The 24,006-nt window shown below is 37.1% G+C and overlaps 1 protein-coding gene and 1 long non-coding RNA gene across 2 annotated transcripts in view; one reads left to right on the forward strand and one right to left on the reverse strand.

The window, feature by feature from the left end:
• lrrc4ca (leucine rich repeat containing 4C, genome duplicate a) overlaps positions 1–24,006 on the reverse strand; it is a 170,785-nt gene that overhangs the window by 95,737 nt on the left and 51,042 nt on the right. The window lies entirely within an intron of this gene.
• LOC122875063 lies at positions 1,848–15,926 on the forward strand. Its single transcript, XR_006377735.1, has 4 exons — positions 1,848–2,292; positions 3,051–3,201; positions 12,688–12,779; positions 12,871–15,926. It is a non-coding gene; the product is annotated as an uncharacterized LOC122875063 (long non-coding RNA).

Consider the following 24,006-nt stretch of genomic DNA (forward strand, 5'->3'; position numbering starts at 1 on the left):
AATAGGAGCGATACAAAAAAAGGGATCAGTATCTCTCTTCTATGTTGTACCCATTTGTATTTCATCAAAGAGTAGAACAGTATGTACTCTTTGCTTTTCCACTGCTGCCGTTGTGTTTTGTGCACTCAGGCAAACTACACATCGTTAGATCGGCACGCACTCTGAGTTCACAGAGTTCACTGGCAGAGTCTTTACAGAGAGGCTCAGGCAAGGAATATCCAGGTATATAGTAGTGAAGATCTTCAGCATCAGATCTTCAGCATTATGTTACATTTTCAAACTGTAATTGGTCATCATTAGCTGTTTCTTTAGCAGACTTATCAAATATGGCAGACTATGTTCAGACATTCAATTAGCCTAATATATTCATCCCATTGAAACTTGTTGTCTAAATTAATTATATTAATGGATTTGAAAAACATAATATACCTCAAACCTGAAATATGAAAATGGCTGAATATAACCTTTTTGCCTCATGAATCATGACACACTGCTCTCCCCTACATGTTAGTACATAAGCCGCTTTTAATAATAAAACATATTGGTATCGGTATTGATATTGATATCGGTGATTCTGGCCCTATATTACTTGGTATTGGATTGTAACCAAATTTTGCGGAATCACCCACCCCTAGTAGAAGGCTGAGTCCTTACCACAGCGGTCCTGTTCTAATCCGACCCGCGGCCCTTTGCTGTATGTCATCCCCTCTCTCTCTGCCACATTTCCTGTCTCTCTTCAGCCGTTCCAATCAAATAAAGGCCAAAAGCCCCAAAAAGATAATCTTTAAAAAAAAATTACATATTATGGTGGATAATTCTTTAAACTGCTGCTGTTTCCCTACAGATACTACATTGTTCATACCTCGTAATAAGAGTAACCTGTTTTGATGAATTTATGATATTTGCGGTAATGTGAAAAGTATTCTAACTGACTCAGTAAGCTGATTTTTGGTTGATAGAAATGTTGGTAATTGATGTACTTTCTAAGGGAGAAGCTGACTTTTACAAGGAAGTCCACATTGGACAAGTATAAAAAACACATGCCTCCAAAATACTCAGAGAAATGCTTGTAACAACTACAGATGTTGTGCTTTTCCCTTTTATCTGTAACCTTATGAAATTTCAACCATGTCTTTCAGTAAACATCTCATACATTTAAATCACTCTTTAATTTTTCAACATTTTCACAAAATTTCCATGTCATTCATTAGCACTTTACATAGAGTACAAATGTTAGTGCCTGAATGCCATCACTAGTTTAAAGTCATATTTTTTGCAAGGTTGTTAATGTATTTTACATATTTCAAGTACAACTTGAACTTCAAAGTTCATCTTAAGTGGATTAAATTGAACACTAGTCTTGTATAATACTTCTCAACACCTAAAAAGTATACTTATTAAAGTATATCTTAAAGACTTGAGTGTACTTTTTTCTTCTTCTATATAATATAGCAGGATTTGGCATCTAGCTCATTGCTTTCAGACAGAAAATTGCTGAAAGCCCCTCATCTTTTCAAATCACATTAGCTACCTTGGGGCATAAATATTTATTAGGCCCCAAACCCTGCTATGAAACAACACAAGTTCACAGAGGTGCAGAATAGAGGAATGACATCAGAGCTAAAACCAAAAAAAAAATGGACGGCCAGCTTGTTATCCAGCACCATCCAAGGCCCATATTTGAATTCCAAACAATTCCTTGTTCTGTTTTTCTCTTTGCCTTGTTGATCTTTCAGCGATGGATGGGGGAGATCACCCCAGGGAACAGAAGACATTTTGGTTTAATTGTGTGTGATTGGCAGACTGAGTGTTGATTTCCTCTTCTGTCTGTCTGTATATGGGTTTCAGTGAGCAGGGTCCCATACAAAGTACCTTTGAAGAACCTAACATTATCATGGTTTTTGGTTTTTGTTCTGTTATTTCCTGTTTTATTTTGTAATATTCTCCCTCTCTCTTGTGTAGTTTTGCGTCCTGTCTTTGATTGCTGTGATTGTTCTCACCTCTGTCATTTGGTTTCACCTGTGTCTAGTTATCTCCCCTACCTGGGTGTATTTAGGTCTGTGTCTTTCAAGTGTTTAGTGTCAGATCCTACTTGTACCATGTACCCTGTGTTAGTTCCCCGGTCCTGCCTTGACCGGTTTTCCCAGTCTCTCTGTGATTCTCCCTGTTTTACTGTGTTAACTTGCTCCCTGGACTCTCTTTTGGACTATTCTTTGTTTGGACTTTTGTTATTCTTGTTGGACTTTTTCCTGAACTTCTCAGCTGCCCTTAGTAGTTTTGTGTTCCTCCATAGTAAGTCATCTTGTGTTTATTTTACCAGTTCCCCGTTTGTCTTGTCTGCTCTTGTTCTGTCTCCTAAACTGAATGCAACAAACATACCAAAAAGGTTAAATAATACTGGCTTGAACTGACAACACTGAAATTGTGAAAATTTCACATGTTAAATTGTAAATTACTATTAATAGACTTTGATTGGAGTACCACACACAGATTGGTAATCCACAACACAGATTTATACAGGCATTAATGTTTTAAAGAAGTTAGTAACTAACATGAGGTCACTTGCTACTTTAAGATAGGCCTTGACTGGTATATATTTATTTATATTAAGTTTGCCCCGATATTCATAAAATTGACCACTTTAATGTAATACATCTGATTTCACATTGCATAATTATAGCTATTGATGTGAATTTTATAAACTCTCACAAGCAGGAAAGCATATTGTAAGAAATGGATGTCTGTATCCAAGCAATTTTATTCCTAAAATAAGACTTCCTTTGGATGTCTGTTTTGGCTTACTTGTAGTTTTTCATGACTGAGCTGTAATCAGTTACCTAAATGACCAATGTCAAAGTCAACCATACAAAGATTTACTCTAATCATTGTCAAATGAATAATTTGAAAAATCAAACTGTAGCTCCCCTGAGGCCTTTTTCTCTTGGTTCATTACAATGTTTACCCTTCTGCTGCTTTTTATGCAAAACTTGATAATATTGTCTTTCAAAGGGATTTTCTAAGAGAAACAATTATTTTTTTCATTGCATTAGGATTTGTCATCACAACAAATGTCCCATCATAAGTGGAAAAGTGAGGCCCTGTTCTAATGTGCAAGATGTGATCCTCTGCATTCAAGCTCTTCAAGTCACAGGAGGGGAGAATGATTAATAATGACTTCAAGGATGAGGGCACAAGAGACTGGTAAGTGAATGGAAAAGTAAAGGGAATGTTGTTACATTTCATCACTTCTTCTCAGAGAGCCCAAAAGCCATTTCAGCCCCTGAGTAGGCTATGCTCAGATCTATTAATGCAATAAGCTTGAATGAGGTGAAGGATAATTTAGGAAAGATGATGGAGATTTGGACAACTTAAATTAGATTCAATACTGATAATTACAATGCTGTAGACCAGATTTTATGTCCTCTAAAACTGTTAAAGTGGACACCTCAGAAAATAGCACCATAAGGCTTTAATTTTACACAAAATTATACTCTATGGCTTTTGTGTGCAGCTCCCATGTGTACCAGTGACTAAAAATGTTAATTGACAACACACCTTGAACTTCTCACTAAGCTTCCATCTCTTCTATAGAAGTAGCTGAGCTGACAAACACTGACATTGTAGTTTCTTACACCTTTGGTGATATTTCATCTGAGAAGTAGTGTGGAGTGTGTACAAATATACAATTTAGCCATTTTCAGTTAAATTCCACTACAATGACTACTTAAGTACTCTGATACTTGCTCCAACAGTTTGTAATAAATTAAGTTATGCTCAGATTTGAACCTCTTTTGTTCTCTGAAGAAGAGCCAGATGCATAAATGTTCTGTCCTGTCCAATCCAAAATGGCATTCCTTGTCTGTTTATATGCTTGTTGTGTACATTATAATACACAGAGGGTGGACACAATAACATGGACACCTTGTACTGTATTGCAATCCAGTGCAGTACCACAATCTATGTGCATTGCCACAAAAATAACAGTTGAATCAACAAATTCCTCTATATTACTTTAACTGTATTTTAAGCTTTTTAAAGGTAGGATCTGTTGCATAGCTGTTGCGCTGGATTGCATTACACTGTCAGGAGTTGATGATAATTTACATTTAATGATGAAAAAACACGTCATGTCTTTGACAGTCACTGCTTTATGTAAATACAGTTCAAAATTAAATGTTTTGGTTGGCTATTTGCAAAGAACATCCAGACACACGACAAATGTCACTAGTATATGGACAGACACAAGGCGCCATCACAAGACCAAATATATAAAAAAACAAAGTAAATGTATCCCTTTTGGGTAGTTTTTTTTTCTTCCTCAAAAAAGGCAGCATATCTAATTTAAAGAGCAGATCGTTATGGCGTAGCAGACAAAACCTACAATTTCATTTCAGCAGGACTTTAAAAAGTTAATGCTTGAGTATGCCTGTTATGAAATCACTGTTGATCTGTACCAAGAGGAAGAGTCAATCATGCAGAATAAGGACTGCACATAGCTTTTACCAACTGAGTTTGTTTTATTTAACAGACAGCCCAGACTATATAAATACAGGGCTATACAAGCAGGAAATAAAAACAAAAACAACAAAAACTGACTCATACATGATAGGTGTGTTCAGCAAAATTCCGCATGCAGACCCAAGTTTTAGTTTATATATTTTTTAAATCTAATAATGTAGCACTTTGATATATGCATAATATCTTGAAATAAATGTTGCTGTACAACAACTCACTATACATTTTCACCATGTAACACCATGTAATAGATTTTGATGCCACATGAATTAGAGCAAAGCAAAGGCCATAATTAACTGACCCAACACCGGCATACCATAATTAAGAGTCAATTAGATCTCAATTGTTCAATTCAAACCTCTGCTTATGTTACTGTAAGTCTCACCCCAATATTAAAATGTCTCCCCAAAATTCCACTCTGATGTGTATATAAATCAAACCCAATTCATGGGATCTTCAAAAATATCCTGGGATAAATATATACACTGTCCAACCAAAAGCAAAGTGTGGTGCACTGGACTAATGGCATAATCATGACAACATAAGAAGAAGTCAGTCTGTAAGGGTTTTTATATAAAGAAACAATGTCTAATCAACAACAAAGACAGAATTATTCAAGGACTCAAAGACAAGCTTATGATGTGATGCCTGTTTTACTTTTTCATGTCCTTTTTTTCATGTTTAGTAGTGAATCTGTAAACTGTGATTGAAACCTGTAATCATGTGCAGATATGCAGTTCCAGTAGAGATAAGTAGCCCTGTGAGACTACAACCACCATAGTAATTTGAGCAAACAAGCAATTTGAGCAAAGATGTTGGGAACTTAACAGTGTGAAACTGCTGAGATTGTGGATAACAATCTCTGCTGTTCTTTCTGTCATTTCATAATAATATGTAAACATCAAGAATTGTAATGTGCAAATGCATATTTCCTTCATGAAATGTATTATTTGAAGGGATGTTCTCTTACTCAGAATTGATTTTTAGATATTAGTCAAAGGATATAAGCGCTTGGATCATACACACATTAGATGGATTTAAAACAATTTAAACCCTCCTGGTGGTACTGAGAAAATTAAGCTGGATAACCAATGTATGAATTTTAATCCATATCCTCTGAGAAGAGAAAATTTCAGACAGCGACTGATGACATTAGAGATTAGTACATTTTCCACACTAAGGTGTCTACTGCTGAGATTCTGGCTACTAATCTAACAGTGGAGATCAGTTACACTGAGGATATTCCATTCAGTAAATCTAATATCAGAACAATACCTCATCTACTGATTTAGAAACACAATTAACCTTGGTCACAAGAAACTTAAATACAGTTTAAATGTCCCTGGCACAAATCCAGCCCAACCCATAACTCTGTAGAGATCTGTAGCATTCTAATACCAAATCGTGTCAAGGCTTTACAGCTCATACTCAGAGGAGTTTCAGAATTAGCTTAAGTAGTTGGGGTTGGGGACCCTAAACCTTGAATACTATTACAGCAGTGTGAATGGGGGTGTGTTTCATTTGCCTCTGTGCTTAGCAAATACACCCTGTGGTATTAAAAACTGGTTGCAGACATGCAACGTAAATAGGTGTACATGAGGAATACATCATGAAGCAATTTTCTCCTGCATGTATTAGTGTAGGTAGAGGATTAAAGTGCATCACTTGAATGATAAGTACATCTCAGAAATAGCTCTTCTGCCAGCTTTTTAAAAAGCAAACATTTCTGCAAAGGACAACTTATAGAAAGCTGGCTGACAAAACAAGGCCCACAGTTATCTAGAGGAATCTTGATAAACTCTTTTCTGTTTAATATCAGCACTGAGTTATTCATTTAACAAAAACAAGGATCACAGTTTCATCATTGTAGATTCATCTATAATAAGCTAGGAAGGGGCTTTTATAATAGCTCTTGTTTTCTTGTTTTTTAAATGGGGGAAAAAGAAGACACACAAGGTACCCTGTAAGTGTCTGTATGAGATGCACCGGGCTTTCAGTTAACTCCAATGTAAAACCATCCGCAGCAATATTAGACGTTCAGCCGTCCATTCATTCCAAGATTAACCTGACCGTGGCCCTATAAGACGCTGTGAGCATCAGGCCCATTGGAGAACCGAGGACCCGCCACCAGGAAGTATTTTCCTTGCCGTTAAGGTTTTCATTCAATGATATCCTCAACATTTCGTAAAACTAAACAATAAAGTGTCCTTGATAATTCAACAATACGGTTAATGTTACGACTATAGGTTTAGATTATTTCTCCTTTGATTCTGAATTTTTTTTTTTTCTGTTGGCCGGCGTCCACGTCACGTGACTGCCAAATTTCTTTTGTGAAAACATTAGAGTGGACATTTCATTTATTCTCAATGGAAAATTCAGTATTTTAAGAGTTATTGTATTATTGAATTATCAAGGACACTTTCGTGTTTTTTAGTTTTGAGAAATGTTGAGGATATAATTGAAAGAAAACCTTAACACTGGAATTTACAGTGAGGAAAATACTTTGGGGCAGCGAGTTCTCAGTTCTCCAATGGGACTGATACTTGCAGCGTCTTATAGCACCGCAGTTAGGTTAATATTGGAGTGAATGGACGGCTGGAGCAATTGCTCTGAGCGTCGAATATTGCCACGGATGGATTTACATTGGAGTTGTGTCTCATACAGACGCTCAAGTGTATGAGACGCCAAGGGACATGACAAAACGTCGGCATTTGATGACCTGGGATTGAGAATGGGTTGTTTATCCTCAGTCCTGGAGGCAGCAGAAACCCCCACAGCTATCCCACATGATCATCAACCTTAACACAAAGTTCAAGCTGCTGCATAAGGACTAATGAGATTCAGACTAGCCTTTTCAGTAGTGTCGCCGAACATAAGGTCCATATCTTTACCTGGGTCACTTTGAAACATGGATCCTGTGAACTAACCTCTGAAAAATAAACTAGAATCACCCCAAAAGCAGCATTGCTGTGTTTATCATATGACCTACATTAGGCAACAATAAGGGCCCTCAGCACATTTTTGTTTTTTAGTAAATAAATTGCATAAAGTGAAATTCTCTTACAAAACTGATTTCCCCGAATTCCGGGCAAACAGGAGGCAATCCTCTCAAAACAGACATCACAGAAGCCCTGAGCAAGACCCTTGAAGTGCAGCAGGGGTCCCAGAAAAGCATGTTCTCCCTCGACATCACCAACATCACTAACACTGTGCACACATGCATATGCACATATGCAAAGTATACTCTGGTCTCTCGAAATTCTAATAAATGGCATCACAATGAAAAAATCAGTGCTTTCATGTAAGACTAACTTTCACTCTGCTTCCAGTTATTTGTTTTAGAATATTAGCAGCAGTGTAAGATGAGATACTTTGAGAAATATACCAATATTCTGGAGGACACATTAGCAACATTAGCTGGCTAAATCATGTTATGTACTGTATGGAATGGCATTTTTATTTTAGAACCAAATAATGTAAATCCATGTTTAACACTGTCTGCCTCATTGTGCAATATCTTGTGCATAGGATAAGGATGTTCAAGAATTTAAGCTTTTCATGCTCAGATGACAACCAATCAGAGCTCAATCAGATTTCCCCCAAGGCCTGGGTGATCTAATGCTGACATGAGAGAATAAATCACACAAGATAGAGCAGCAGCACAAAGATGCTCAATATATCTATGCAGGTTTTCGAACGCTGCGTTCTTTAGACAATAGGAGAAATGGGATTAACATTAGACTTTCAATGGATTTAAATTTCTGTTTCACTGGATTTCTGTATCCTGCATAACCATGGAATTTCTTGTGAAACTGAGTCACTGGCATTAAACAAACATTACTACTCAAACTCTTCTACCATTATATAAATAAATTCATTACTTAAAGATGTAGATTGTAGCAGAAGTTATTTGACCTTGCTCTTTAAAAGGAAAAATGCAAACTGAATCAGGTAGAGATCATGCATTTTGCTTTCTTCAATTTCATCCTCACATTTCTGATCTGTCGCTAGCAGCAAGAACACTCTTCTCTGCACATTTTGCTCTTTGCATAATCTAACTTGGAAATAAAAAAGCAAAGAGTTTGACATAGATTATGAAGAAATAGATTAAGTGTAAAATTAGTTACAAACCTCCATGTAACTCAAACTGCCCTCATGTGAGCGTGATGATAGATGTGATAATTTGAACACTTGAGTTCTAGACTGCACCATAATGTTAAAGAGTATTCACTGTTTATTTCCTACATAAGGTAAAATGCATGGCATCATAAAAACATACTTTAAATTCAAGTTTCTAAAGCAAACAGTGCTCAGTAAGTCATGGCATATAAGGTTTGTTTACACTTAAACAGCCTTAAATTAATAGATGTTTCTGAGCAATATACTCTTAAGAAATAAATATACAAACCCTTTGTTTCATACAAGCGGGAGTGCACAACTGCGTGTGGTTTGAACCCATCAAAACCTCTAATAATAAAAGAGGATCTCACCTTTTTGTCCCACTTTTAAGAAACTGAAATATACAGTACAGAAAGCCTGCAATCCGTCTCAATGTTTTTCAATCAAACTCTGCAGAAAATATTCACATATCTTCTCATTCACAGGGCTTATATGTAATCCCTCTGTTTGAACTGTGATTTGGTTTGCATTTTCATAAATTCCAGTTGGCTATTTGAGTTTTTACAGAGGGACATCTTGAAGCATCTCAGAGGAAATTATCAGAGCTACTCAAGTTGGAAGTATCACATGTAATATAGATGGAAGGCGTTCAAATCTAAGTACAGTATACTAATAATATCTTCAATATACTGAGAGTAGGTTCATAGTCATTAAAGGAAAAAGAAACCACTCCAAATTTTGCGATCTTGTAAAGTCATCCAACTCCACTGAGGTTGGCTTGAGAAAAAGGGCTAAAAGGATTCATTTGATTTGGTTGTTACAAAACAATGAAAACAAAAGAATAAAAGTTAGGTTTAATTCTTTTTGCCTTTTTAAAGTCCCACAGCCTTTTTCTTTTGCACTTTGTTTTTTCAAGTCATAATTGTAATCAATTAATTTTAAAATAAACTAATTATTGGAGAAAAGAACATGGCGAGCTGGTGAAAAAAGACTCAGTTTTTGTTATTGGTCCTCTTCAGTTTTTCTAACAATTAAAAACATAATTTCACACACTTTTAGGAAACACTGTAATCGGAATTGTTTTCTGACAAAGGTCTTTGACCAAAATAACTCAAAACATTTTAGACATCTAATAGACTGTGGGCTGTTATACTAGACTGGTAAACCTTACAAGCAGTTGCGACTTGCTGACCTGCAGAGCACTCTGTCAGACATGCTGCACATTCGGACTGGAACACTCTTGGTAATGACCATGTCGCTATTGTGGTTGATGTTCTGTATAGCTCTGACTTCAGATCTAATGCTGGATCCTGCGAACTTCAGAACTTCTCAGATGAGTTGCCTGTTGTGGCACCCACGCAGCAGTGAGGGAAATGAGTGGTGGGGGCTCAAGACCTTTCTGCAGCTCAACATTTGGGAGATAAAAGATCTGGTAGATTTCCAACAAAGCTGGTAGTCATCAACACGATACCTGTCACCTTCCAGAGAGAGGACGTAGAGATAGTTCAGCAGGGTAGGAGGCTCATGTCCTTCAGCGTATGTGCAACACACTTCTCTACTTCAATCAGTTCAATCAGTCTGTTGTGAAGTGCATCACTCTTTGTGATGGTGTGCTAGTGTGGGGAGGTGGCAGAAAAAAAACAAAAAACAAAGATGGATTGCAGTAGCAGAGGGGGAGATATAGAGCCAAGTTGTAACCCAGTATAGGCAACACATCTCAAGCTCTGTGAGACTGATGTAAGACTGAAGCACTTTCAGCCTCTGAATTTACAACCTCACTGTGCATCATGGAGGTCTTTAGATTGTAATTTCTGCATATGACTCACTTTTTTTTCTGCTAATATATGGTAGTATATGGCTCTGATTTTGACAGATATAACAACTGCACTAGTAGCTTGGTGGTCTTGTGGTAATTATCTACATGCTGTTATGAAGATGAATGAAGAATAATGTTTGTTCAGTGTATTTTTAGAGCAAACATATAGAAGCCGGCACAAAATGGTCCTCTGTAGATCAGTTATTGAACACAAGATTTTTGGACTTTATTGTGAATTAGCTGTAATTAATTTTTTCTTCAACTCTCTAAACCTCCTCTCATATTGCATGTAAACTGGACCGGACTCTAATGTTTAAATTTAATGTATTTTCACCTGTTGCTCTGTTGTCAGTGTCATGTGACAAAATTGGTATAAGATTCTCTGGAACCTGATTGTCATTATTTATGTAATATAATTTTGATTTTGTACTTTTTTTTTTAAATTCAGAAGAAAAAAAAAATCAATCCATCAATCTCACCAACAGCACAAGAATTAATTTAAGATTCCACTTTCCTGAACAGAAAGAGTTTAATCCAACATAAAAGAATCCCATCCCCCCGCAGAATGTCCTTTTCGTTGTACATGTTTGTGAGTGTTGTTCCCATATTTTACGTGTTTCAAACATTCTTGCACAACACTGGAAAAAAAATAAGTCAAAATCAATCGATGTGAGCAATAGAGGAAAATGGAGACAAATAGCAGGGTAATGCTCTCTGTGTCTGGTGCTGTTTCAGTGCACACTGTGCTCACTCTGTTATATACGCATTAATGAGAGTGTGTTTGTTGGAGAAAGTGTTCCACATTGATTGATGCTGCTGGGAACTCACAGGCGCAGGAAATAGGACAGCATATTCTGCCACTAGTGATCCCTTTCCTGCTCCAAAAAAGAAAAAAAAATATTTTCCAATTTATAGATGGAATTGGAGGAAAATATACATGTGGATTCACAGTGAAAATTAATTCAAGAACAATTGTGAATACTGTACAGTGTCTTGCAAACTATATTTTTTGAAACTATAAATTCTGTCACATAGGTAGGACCAATATGTCAGGGAAAGTCAAAGATAGGTTAAGAACAGCCTTATAATTTGGCTGGAAGTGAAACTGCTACATGTAAAAATCAATTATAGTCCTTTTGTTAAAGATCATCTAAATATTACCTGTAAACATGAACAACAGTATGCCATAGCTAGACAACAGAAAACTGTCACTTGTTAGTCTTCCTCTGGTTTCTGGAGAGTTGCTGATATTCATAAATGCTTCAAAAAAATTTGAGTCATAGACCACCTCACAATATCAACATTTCCCTTTCTTGGAGGCGCACACACACACACACACACACACACAGCTTAAATGTAATTATTATCCTTTGTGTGGTAGCCTGTATACATTTTTAACAAACATCAGCAAACAAGTGAAAACTTGCTTAATGCTACTTTAAAGTTTAACATGTGTATAAAACCCAAGTATGGTTTATATTGTGCAGTTTGGTTAAGCTTGCTAATGGCTTTGCAACCCAGGCTGCCAATGTCAAAAACATTATCTGTCTCCTTGTTCATATCATAATTTTCATATTTCCAACAACACCTTAAAGACAACATCACATCAATGTGTTAAAAGTGCCCTGTGGAGTTTTTTGAAAATGTTTATGTTCAGTGTCACTCAACATTACATACAATGCATTGTATGTATCCTTGAGCTCTAGCAAATGCGTTAAATGCTTCCTCATAAAACATTAGCAAACCCGTACTAAGTATTTTAAATCCAGCATTGTTTACTAGCTAGCATGCTTCCTCTTCACTGCCTTTGCTGACGTATTGCTGCATATCTTGGCGTGTGTCCACCACCTGCAGATCAGTGGAATAGTGTGAAACCATTGACAGGACTGTGTATTGTGTCACTGGCGTGCATGTGCGTCCTTGTGCTAGTCCATGAGACAAACAAAACAAGGATCCACTCATAGAAAAACAGCTCAATAGCACTACTAGAGGTAAAAAAAAAAAAAAAAAAATTCAACCCGGAACCTTTACTTTAACTTATTGTCAGCTCATATGAAAGTCATAAAAAAAAAAGATATTGGCCTCATGAGATGTGACAAACTTACACAAATATATTGTAATATAAATAAATAAATAAATAGTCAATCTGCAACAGAACTACACAACATACAAATCCTACTCCAGATGGCCAGTCTTTTCCCTGGCCTCACCAGGTCTTTTGGCTTTTTTCCCTGCAGGAAACCTGCAGTGGCTCCAGTAGAAGTGAAGCAACAATTAGCCTCATTGCCTCAGCTGCTAAGTGCAACTGACTGAAAGGTGTTAACACAAGGTAAAAAAAAACAAAAACAAAAAGACTGTGTTTAGACAGTAGTTTCTTGAAAGAAAGCACAGCCATTTATTTGGTTTGTTCTTTCTTCCAGAAGGCAGAGAGAGATGTGCAGTGGGAATATGAGCTCTGACTTGACAGCCAAGAGAACCAGTGAAGCAAGCAAAGAGTGGCTCACTTAGCAGCAGCTTACTAAAAAATAGCTACCACCACATGAAGGAGTCAAGGTCAAACTTTTTGGATGTAGATGATTTTGTGAAAGTTTGTGTTCTTTTTTTGTTGAGTCTTCTCTTAAAGACGGACAGCACAGGATAAACCCTGGTCATAAGACTAAAGAGTCTGGAAATCTTCTAACATCAGCTGAAAAAGTGTTGTAGGTTGAGTGTCTGGGGTTGAAAGTATTCAGTACATGTCCTTTTGCATTTAGCATGGATTTATTTATAAGACCTTTTGAAAATGACTTCTGAGACTTTTACAGTGACATCTGATTGATGCTTGATTTGAAAATTGGTTAAGAAGAGAGGGGAGGGAAAAAAGCAAAGAAAGAATAAGAGGGGAGGATAAATTTAGTTATAAATGTTACATTGTGGCATTTATGAATGTATAAATTAAATGTTTCACAAAATTGAATAGATTTAATTTATATTTTTGCAGTCACAATGTAAAACCCCAAATTATTTGCATGTACTGTATATTATGCAGAGACCAACTTTGGGGCAGGAAGCCGAATATTTTTGGGTTGGGTTGACTCAAATAACACAGACACTGGTAACATACCATCTGTGTGTGGAATGCTCCTCACGTCTGCCCTCAATTCGGGTCTGTATAAAGGATAGACACTAATAATTATTCTAAAACAAATTCACAACAATGCTAAAGGTGTGTTAGTTATTAAAATAACCTTGAAGACCCTGTCTAGCCTAAATAATAGAGCCCCTACAGGTAGTAATGTATTTAAATAAACCTTTCAAAAACCTGAGAAATTATATAAATCTTCAAAATCATCACATGCTGTATGTTATGCCTCTATTTACATATTTCCCTTCAGAGAGATTGTATAAGATCATATCAAGACCATTGCACATTAATATATCAGATTTTAGTATAATAAAGGTAGCATCTTAGTCTACTGTTCTTAAGGGCAAAGTTATGCTCTTTATTTAAACAGCCTTTAGAACTTCAGTGCAGCCTTGCCACAGAAGACCAATTGATCTATCTTCTAATTATGACCTTAAGATGTTCTGTGTGCAGCATCATACCAGTATCCAATCAAATCCAATTAACACTGGTGGCCCCCTCCAGAAAACTGCATTGTAGAGGGATTATACAGCTATCTGTGCTGGTCTGATTAATGGCCGCAGTAATTAATGCTGAAGGGGTCTGTCCGAGTCCCTCAGTGTAGAGGAGCATATAGCAGTGAGCCAGCTGCAGTGAACAGAGCTCACGCTAACACCTGGATCCTCTCATGTGCGCATATGTTGCACACAATATGAGGGTTTTTTTTGTAAAGTTTTGTGCCTCATACATATGGGGATAGGCAGGAAAATTAAAGTATTATATGCAAAAGTCTGTTCCATTTGCCCTGACTTTGTAGGTATAACAAACAAAAAAACTAAAAGTGGGATCCACAAATCAATGGCTGTAACGAATAACGGGGTCACTGATTCTCACTGATTTTCTTATTCTTTTTACTAATAAGGCCTCAAATGTTCCCCAGCTTTCATCTAAACGAGGCATTTCAGACTTCAAACTGCATTCCCACTTGTTTTTTTTAAAAGCTATATTTCAGATGATTGATCCAGATATTTTAGCCATTATTAACTGCTCTCTGTCTACTGGCATTTTCCCCTCCTATTTTAAACATACTACTCTTTACCCCCTTTTTAAAGAAGCTCTCTCTAGATCCCTCTGTTTTTAAGTAATTTTAGACCCATCTCCAAGCTGCCATTTTTATTGAAGATTTTAGGAAAAAACTGTCTCCACTCAACTGACTTCTTTTATGAATAACAATCAAATCTTTGAAAATTTTCAATCTGGTTTCCGCTCCCTACACAGCTCTGAGACTGCTCTGGTCAGGGTCACCAATGACCACCTGCTTGCGGCTGACACTGGCCTGTCCTCCATTTTAATTCTCCTTGACCTCAGCTCAGCCTTTGACACAGTGGACCATGATGTCTTAATCAACCATCTGAAGAACTATCTACACTACTCTGTAATGCTTAGAGATGCCTCCTCTTCTTGTGTTCCTCTATTTTGTGGGGTTCCCCAAGGATCTGTTTTGGGTCTCTTCTTGTTTACCATACACATGCTACCCCTGGGGCAAATCTTGCACAGACATGACATTGATTTCCACGCTAAGCGGGTGACACCCAACTGTACGTCCCAATAAAGCCTGGTACCACACATGCATCCTGCCTCGCTGAAATTAAAAATTGGATGTCCAAAAATGTCCTGCAATTGAATGACTCAAATCAGATGTAATTATAACTACCCTCATCTCCTAATCTCTCATCTAGTCTGGGTGCCTTATCTAATAATGTTCAAAAAGAGGTCTACAACCTAGGTGTTAGATTTGATGCTCAGATGACTAAAGTGGTGCAGTCCTGCTTTTCTCAGCTGAGACAGCTAACCAAGATCAGGTCATTTCTTTCCTCTGCAGACTTAGAAAAAGTCATCCATGCTTTTATCTCCTCCAGACTTGGCAATTGCAATGCACTTTATTCTGGTAACAGCAGGCGAAACATCCAAAGATTGCAGCCGATACAAAACGCTGCTGCCAGGCTTTTAACACGTACTAAGACAAGCAACCACATTACACCGATCCTTGCTGCCCTTCACTGGTTACCTGTAAGTTTTAGAATTGATTTTACTGCTTGTTTTTATAGCCTTGAATGATCTGACTCCTTTGATCTGCTAACTCTCTGAGCCTGATCGCTGCTTGAGATCCTCTGGCCCTACTAATGGTTCCAAAATCTCAACTTGTCACTAAAGGTGCCCTGGCCCCTCAGCTGTGGAACTCCCTGCCTGGAGATCTCAAGTAGGCAAACTCAGTGTCCTCCATTAAATCTCTTCTTAAGACTTACTTTAATTGTATGACATTTTCTTAACTGATGACATTTGTTGTAATTATTTAAATGTAAATGGACTGTACTTGTATAGCGCCTTTCTAGTCTTCCAACTACTAAAAGGGCTACATATCACATTCACACACTGATGGCAGATGCTAACTGCTCAACAGTCCAAAGAAACCAACTAATCATTCACACACCGAAGGCACAGCCCTTAGAAGCAATTCGGTGTTCAGTGTCTTGCCCAAGGGCACTTCGACATGTGGGCTGGAGGAAGCTAGGATTGAGCCATCCACCTTCGGATTGGTGGACGACCCACTCTACCAAAATGTTTTATCATGTTTATATCTTAACATTGTTTTTGCTATATGAATAAAGTTGTTATTATTATTATTATTATTATTATTATTATTATTATTATTATTCGACATGTGGGCTGGAGGAAGCTAGGATTGAGCCATCCACCTTCGGATTGGTGGACGACCCACTCTACCACTACGCCACAGCCGCCTCCAAAATGTTTTATCATGTTTATATCTTAACATTGTTTTTGCTATATGAATAAAGTTGTTGTTGTTGTTGTTATTATTATTATTATTATTATTATTATTATTATTATTATCATTTGAGTGCTCAATGTACTCTGCACACTCATAAAACATGCACGCAGTCAGAGAGACGAGTGGAGGAGGCACACTGAGTGGAATGACAGTTGCAGAACTGAGCTAAATAGAGTTAGAGAATCCTCCTCCGTTCGAATCAGAAGCATGTTATTTGACTTCCTTTTTCATAAGATGCTTAAAATGTGCCTATCATCAAACAAAACAACAATAGTGTACAGTTTGTCACACACACATCTTATCCAACCGGTAACTCTAGAAACAGCATACGTATACTGAAGCTGAACTAAAGGTTTTAAAAGAGATTTGTGTTTCTCTAGTGTTTTATATAATTTTGAGTTTGGCCAAGTTGTGTATTATACAATGCCAATGATGACCCCAATTTTAAGATATATAAAAAATGTGAAAACAAGTTAACATTACACTCCCAATACAGCAACTAGAGCTAGTATCATTCATTTATACACTTCAATGTAGTTATATTACAAGTTATGTCGCTTTTACTGTCACAACTATATAATTCAGGAAACAGTCTGCAAACGACACTCCACTGGAGACTTGTCAAGCAGACATACTGTAATGTATAATTGAAGTATACCAATTCAAATAATTCATAAAGCAATCTACTTGCAGCATCCGCTTCCAGAGATAACAATCCTCAGCATCTTCAGCACAGAATTATCACAGGTGGTTAAGGCCTTGAACCTAATCACCAGGATGCGACATGCAAATTTAAAGGCTCTTCCTTTGCTTCACTCAGTGTGCATCTATCAGTCTATTTCAACATCAAATGTTCTTTATCATGCAATGTTATCTCATATTTCAAAGGCTGTGGTTGATATGGCATGACTCCAGTCTGATAAGAGCACAAACACCTGCTTGCTCTGCAGGCGTGCGGCTTGGAGAGCCCTTTATATTGGTTTTGGATTGCTTTACTGAAATATAAGGTTTAATCTCTCTGTTTTTCACCTACCTTTCCAAAACCTCTCCATGTCTTTTTTTCTCATACTGATGCGTAGTAATTTTCCGTAAATTGTAGCACAAAGGAAAAGCTTTGCAAACACTTTGTGGAATTAGTTTTTAGTTTATGTAAGTGTTTCATGTGTCCCTTTTATCCTTTAATATTTCTATTTCTTATGCTTCACTTTAAGTCTTTGAATGAATATTTATTTGTATGTGTGTGTGTGTGAGGGTGCTCATACATGGCTGACTTCTGAAATGGTACAAATTACTATCACTATGTTCTGTTTCCCTCTGTAGGTTAACCATCACAACAGAGAAATTCACAATTCATGAGGTGCAAATACTCAATTCTCAGTATTCTCTGAAGGCCATTTGAAGGGGAGGTGAAATGACTCTCATGAATGATGAATACAAAACTGTTCCCAAAATAAATATTAATCAATGCCATAGATGTCTGTTGAACTGATGGAAAATGTAATACACACAATGCTTCTGTAGTCTTTTATAATTTCACACTTTAAATAAGAAATGCACATATTGGCTTAATTTTTTTTTGGCACACAGTACTGTTAGGGCTACTGGCACTCCACCATTTGAATTCATTCATTTGTGGGACTTTAACTGAACTTGTATCAGGAGACAACATGCTCTTTTGTTTTGTAAACAAAGGAGAGCCATTAAACTCAGTCTCCCACAACCCTCTCCCCATGGACCCAGCTTCCAGTTACCATTGGTCAGTCTGACCCGTGATGTCACCAGGTCAATAAAAGGGTCAGCAGCCATTGTTCTCTCTCTTCTCCAGGAACTCTTCTTAAGCAGCACACAGTTGCTGTATTCACCCTCCCAATGTGATCTGGCTGGAGCAGACACACAGCACAACTGAACTCTCTCTCTTAAAGCAGCGATGCAAGGGCATGTGTAAGATTTCTGCAACAAAGCTTGGTGTCAACGGCTATTACACAAAGTCTGTCAGCTAATGTTAAGAAGCATCTAAGGAAGTTAGCGCTGCGCTAACTGTAAGGATGACAACAGACAGAGCAACCGGTCTGTCCATCTGCACAAATGGACTGCTCATCAAGGACTTTTCTTCAATCAGAAAATTCTTCCCTGCCTGGCTCATCCACAGGGCCAGTTAACAGCAACTTCAAAGCAACCTTTCTTCCTTTACAGACTGGTAACATAACCACTGAACCTACAACTGGGCATTGTATAGCTTCACATAGCTTAACAGTGTACTTGTCTAAGCACAGGACTGTGTTACTTTTGTGAATGTATCTGTATTGATTTGGTTAATTTTATTGTTGTTATGTGTTGTAATGGCAAGAACACTGACACACTGGCACAACAGACTCTCTGATATAACTGATATAATATACATAATTGTTTGACGTCAATACTTGATCTGTGTATGATTGTTTGGACTGCGTAATGAGAACAGTACACTGATGATGACATGGAACTACAAAACATCCTAGTGACTGTTATGTCCAGACTTCAGGGACACTCTTCTCCTTGTTAAGTTATTTTGATAGCTACGTGCTAAGTTGATGTTAGTGATGTTTTACACAGACTAAGGGTCTTGCGTGCAACTAACTATCATTATTTTCTAACCTGGCACCATCTATCTTACACAATTCACACATGAACTCCAAACTGACCTTTAACAGAGCCACACTCTTTTCAAACTTGGCCCAATCAGCCATTTTGGATCACTCACACACACACGAACCCCCACACACCCATTGATCTGTAGTTTAGTGCATTTAGAGATAGACTTCACATTGTGTGTTTTTGCTTTGTTCATCTTTTAATAAATGTTTGTGTAATTATGCTGGTTTCTTTAATGTTGCACAAGAGTGAATCATTTGCCAACCTCTTTTATGTTGAACTCCAAATCCTTAAACCTACTAGCTATTAATGGTCATTTAGGTTGTAGTTATTAATCCGATTATTCTGAGTTCCAAATAGTTAAGTGTATTTTATGAGACTGAATCAATTAATTAGCTATCCTTTCCCTCGTTTAAGGGTGGTGCCCCTGAGGAGTTTATTAGTATTTATGATTATCTTTGATAATTTTGAAACCTACACAATTTGGTGCCCCCTTTAACCATTGTAAATCCCAACAGTACACAGGAAAATGCTATGGACACATAGCACATGGCAGCACATTCTGGCAATTTTGTGGCCAAACATGAGAGAAGCAACTGCAGGATGAGATTAAGGGCTTTATCAGACATGATTAATCAAATCAACAGTTTTCCTTCCCTTTATTCTTTCAACACTTAAGAACCTAAATCAATTAAAAAGGGCACAAAATACAGCCATGCACACTTTTGATAGCTTTGTAGCTGCAGGCTTAAGTTGACTTTACTGACTGAGCAAAGGAATCTTAAAGCACTTTCTTTGTGTTTCAGCATCTCTACTTTTTGAAGAAAAGACATCACACAGTTATCTTTCGCAGAATGTACAGTCAAACAATTTGATCCACTGCACTTGTAACTGAACAGAAGAGTGATGCCTATGACACCAAAAACAAATTCTGGATGAATCAACTCACTCTTCAAAACTTGTTGTGGTTGTCATTGATAGTCCAAATCAATTTGCATCTGATCCATTCAAGGACCTACAAAAACAGGGGGGAAAATTAATGTTTCATATTGAGGTATATAACAAATGCACCAAAATACATTGGTAAGTCATTGTAAATTACCAATTAGGTATATCCAATATTCCCTGGGTTAATGGGCCAGCATCTATAGATTACTGTAAGTAATCCATAGATGTAGGACACAGTTATTTTTTTTATAGAAATTATACTTTGTATCCTCTCCACATTAGAGTGGTATGATTTATGTGGAGCATTGATTCATCATCATTAATTCATGTCTACCTCATGTATAGCAATGACATTTCACAACACAACAAAAATGTCTTAGCCAAATTGGTTTTGTACACTTGAAATCTGATGGACATTAGGCACACTGTGGTCACATTAAGCCTTGATGCAATCAAGGCAGTGATAGTTTTGTTGCTGGTCTGGCTGGAAATTGGCATTAATAAAGATGTTTAAAGACATGCAGTGGAGACTATTGACGTCCCACGCCTTTGAGACCAGCCAATAGATTTTTTTTCACTCGATTACCAGCTCCAGTTGCCAATCTGCCATAATTATTAAGGCTGTCTAGTCTTTACAGGCACTGTAGAATACAAATGAACTGGAGTCTGTAGCGATAGTTATCATAAAGCAACCAGCTCTGTGCAAGGACGATTAGAGTAACTTGAACTTTCTCAAATGTCAACTATCCCTGCATTAAGATCATCACACTGTATATGTCCATGCAATGCATCACTAACATTTTCCCAAGCCCACATTACCAACCACCCACACATACTTTATTCATGCACCTTAAAAACACACAGACACACAACACAGACATACACAAAGTATATGTAGAAATATTTTCTTGCTAGTATATGAGCAGACCTAATGATGAGACAGCACAAGGCAGAGAGCGGATCCGTTCAGTTTGACACATGTTTTATTATTCCTCCATTATGTAACCATTGCTAAATGTCATGTAAATGCTCCAATGAATTTCAATTTGCCATCAAGCCACTAAGCCCCAATTTGTACTTTGAGTTGATAAAGTCAAATTAAGGGATGAGAAAAAGTGGCACGGTAGAGAGAAGAGACTGCATGGGACACTTCCCTGAGAGTAGTATTATCCAGCCATGAATACAGAATGTCACTAGCGGTAAGGGAAAAAAAGTCATTTGTCAGCTGTATCAAGACGCTGAGAGTAATTAATGTAGAAACAGCAGTATTGTGATTAGCCTTGCTGAACAAGTACAAAATAGGAAGTGTCCAAGTCTGTGTTGATTAAACATTAAAATATTCACAGCAGTTCAGGAAACAAAATCTGCATCTGTAGGCTAAGTGTTGGAGCTGACAATCCAATTCAGTTAAAGTTATCATAATTTCATATGCTGATGAAACTCTATACATAATAGTATATAAATGATTCCAAGTTCACAGTTATCAAAAGACATAGACGGACGTTGAGCCTGGAGCACACCACAAAGTAAATTTCACTAAGTAACCACAAAGTATTCCACTGGACATTAGGTTTATTGAGATATTGACGAGTTAAGGTGTATGTAAGTATATGTACTGTATGTGAGGCCTCTTAAGTAAGGATTAAAGAAAAACAAGATAAGTTGTCCTAGTAGGCAAGTGGTGTATGTAACAGTAACATCCCTGATCTGATTCTGGCCAAGGACCTTTATTGCATAACAACTGCAAAAGCAAACCATTTCACTCCAAATCTCATACAAACCAGATACTAACAAGACTATTTTGTGCCACCTTGTCTCCTCTCTCCTCCGTCCTCCTGCCTGTGACCTGGAAATCAATCTCAACATGTCATCTTGAAGGATGTATCAATTCTTAAAATGCATCTCGAGGAACGAGAAGAGAGAAGGCTTGCTGAAGGAGCTATGAAAAGAGGTCAGTGTGTGCTTTGCGGAAGTCTTTCCAGTACCCGTGATGTATAAAAGAGGTGTTCAGCGCTAATTTGCTGTATTTCATGTTATCATATACTGTGGTGATCAATTGCCCATTATGTAGTCTGCAAATGTCATTCCAAAAGTATAGTCCCGTGACGAGAATTGCAATTGGTGCTGTAGGCTACATTTAAGATCAATTTTACTTTGGAATTTCATACAGGGACCGATAATGAAACGCTCACCCTTATCAGGCTGAGGGCTGAAAATTATCACATGTTTACAGGCAAAAGGCACACAGCCAAAAAAGCCTGGGAGTGAGTTAGTAAATGTCTATGTAGTGCATGATACTGTGATCTGTAACTTGTTGTTTTCAACATATGCTATTAATGTTCATTGCAACCTCGAGGTGTTTCTACATGTCATAATGTTGACAGAGACATTTTTCTGGATTGTGAAGATATGATATATAGCCTTTATGTATTGGTGCAGACAACTGGTATTTTAATGATGTCTCCTGAAACTCCTGTGTTTGAGTGTATATATATATCACCCAATCGTATATATAATATATGTCACTCTTTATTTGTATAGTACTTTTCATACAAACATTTGCAGTGCTTCACACAAAATATATAAAGACTATGTGTGTGTGTGTGTCTGTGTGTGTTAAATAAAAAATGTATGACATCCGTACACTCTTGTCACATTATGCCACATTGTGAATTGAATTAAAAGTAAATATATAAGTTGTCATGAACACTGTTATGCTCATCTGACAGGGATCATAAAATACAGTGGTAGGCTATAACAAAACAATGGACAGATGATGTAGCTGTGCCAGACGTCATATTTAACTAACGAGGCAAACAAACGCTGAGAAAAATGTGTTAACTTGAATTGTTTCAGAAGTGGTTCTTGTTGAATCAGTTACGTCAGCAAGAGTAACACTAAGCATGTTTTTGCCTTTTGGAGAGGAATAAGGAAGAGGCCAGAATCTTAATCTAGATAATACTCGACCCTGCACCCCAATAGAACTGACTTCAAGATCAATTTGACAGATGAAGAATGACACTAAGCAGCACTTATCCTGAGAGGTTTTTGGAAAGTTAGATTCCACATAAAGCTTCCTATCTCTGTATCTTAAGGAAATATCTATTATTCATTTTTCAAATATTAATTTACATAAAAAATCCTATTCATCATCAGGTTAAGAAAAGGTCATAAGTAGTAGTGCTTGCATTTGACTTATTTGACTGTCTTTCATTAGAGCCGGCAAGCCTTGCCATAAAAGTAGTGCCAGCTGGCCACTTCCTGCTACTTGTTCATTTTACTGTCAGTTCATTCCAGACACTAAATGAGCACAATGAGTTGAATTTCAGTAACAGCAATTACTGAGGAACAATTAGTCCAATTAGAGGATGGAATATTTGGCATGACTAAATGTAAGTGGATAATGATATGAAGTTCAATTGCAGAAATATTGCAGACACACAACAGAAAAAAGACTGACTTGCATCATAGTGCTGGCTATTTAGAAATTACAGGTTGATTTAAGATTTCTCATCCTCTTGTACTTGAAATGAAGCAAATAGTGTATAATGTGAGTGTATTAAACATGGGTGTTTAAAACTGAGTATAGTAAAAGTATTTCATTAGCATTATAACTAGAGCCACAAACCCATTGCTATTCCACCCAGCCATATATTCAAACACACGTATGTGCACAAATGTGTTTCTATCACAAAGGAAGACATTGCATTGACTTAATTCCCTTAACTTACCATAACCTTAACCATAACCATTACATCTTAACCTCTAGCCCTCTAGTCTTAAGTCAAAAATTTAAAAAATTATATTGTGAGTACCTGCCAAAAAGTTCAACTTTTGTCTCGTCAGTCCACTGAGTATTTTTCCAAAAGTCTTGGGGATCATCAAGATGTTTTCTGGCAAAAATGAGACGAGCCTTAATGTTCTTTTTGCTCAGCAGTGGTTTTCGTCTTGGAACTCTGCCATGCAGGCCATTTTTGCCCAGTCTCTTTCTTATGGTGGAGTCATGAACACTGACCTTAACTG

Source organism: Siniperca chuatsi, linkage group LG4, assembly GCF_020085105.1.
Source record: "Siniperca chuatsi isolate FFG_IHB_CAS linkage group LG4, ASM2008510v1, whole genome shotgun sequence".
NCBI classification, from domain to species: Eukaryota; Metazoa; Chordata; class Actinopteri; order Centrarchiformes; family Sinipercidae; genus Siniperca; species Siniperca chuatsi.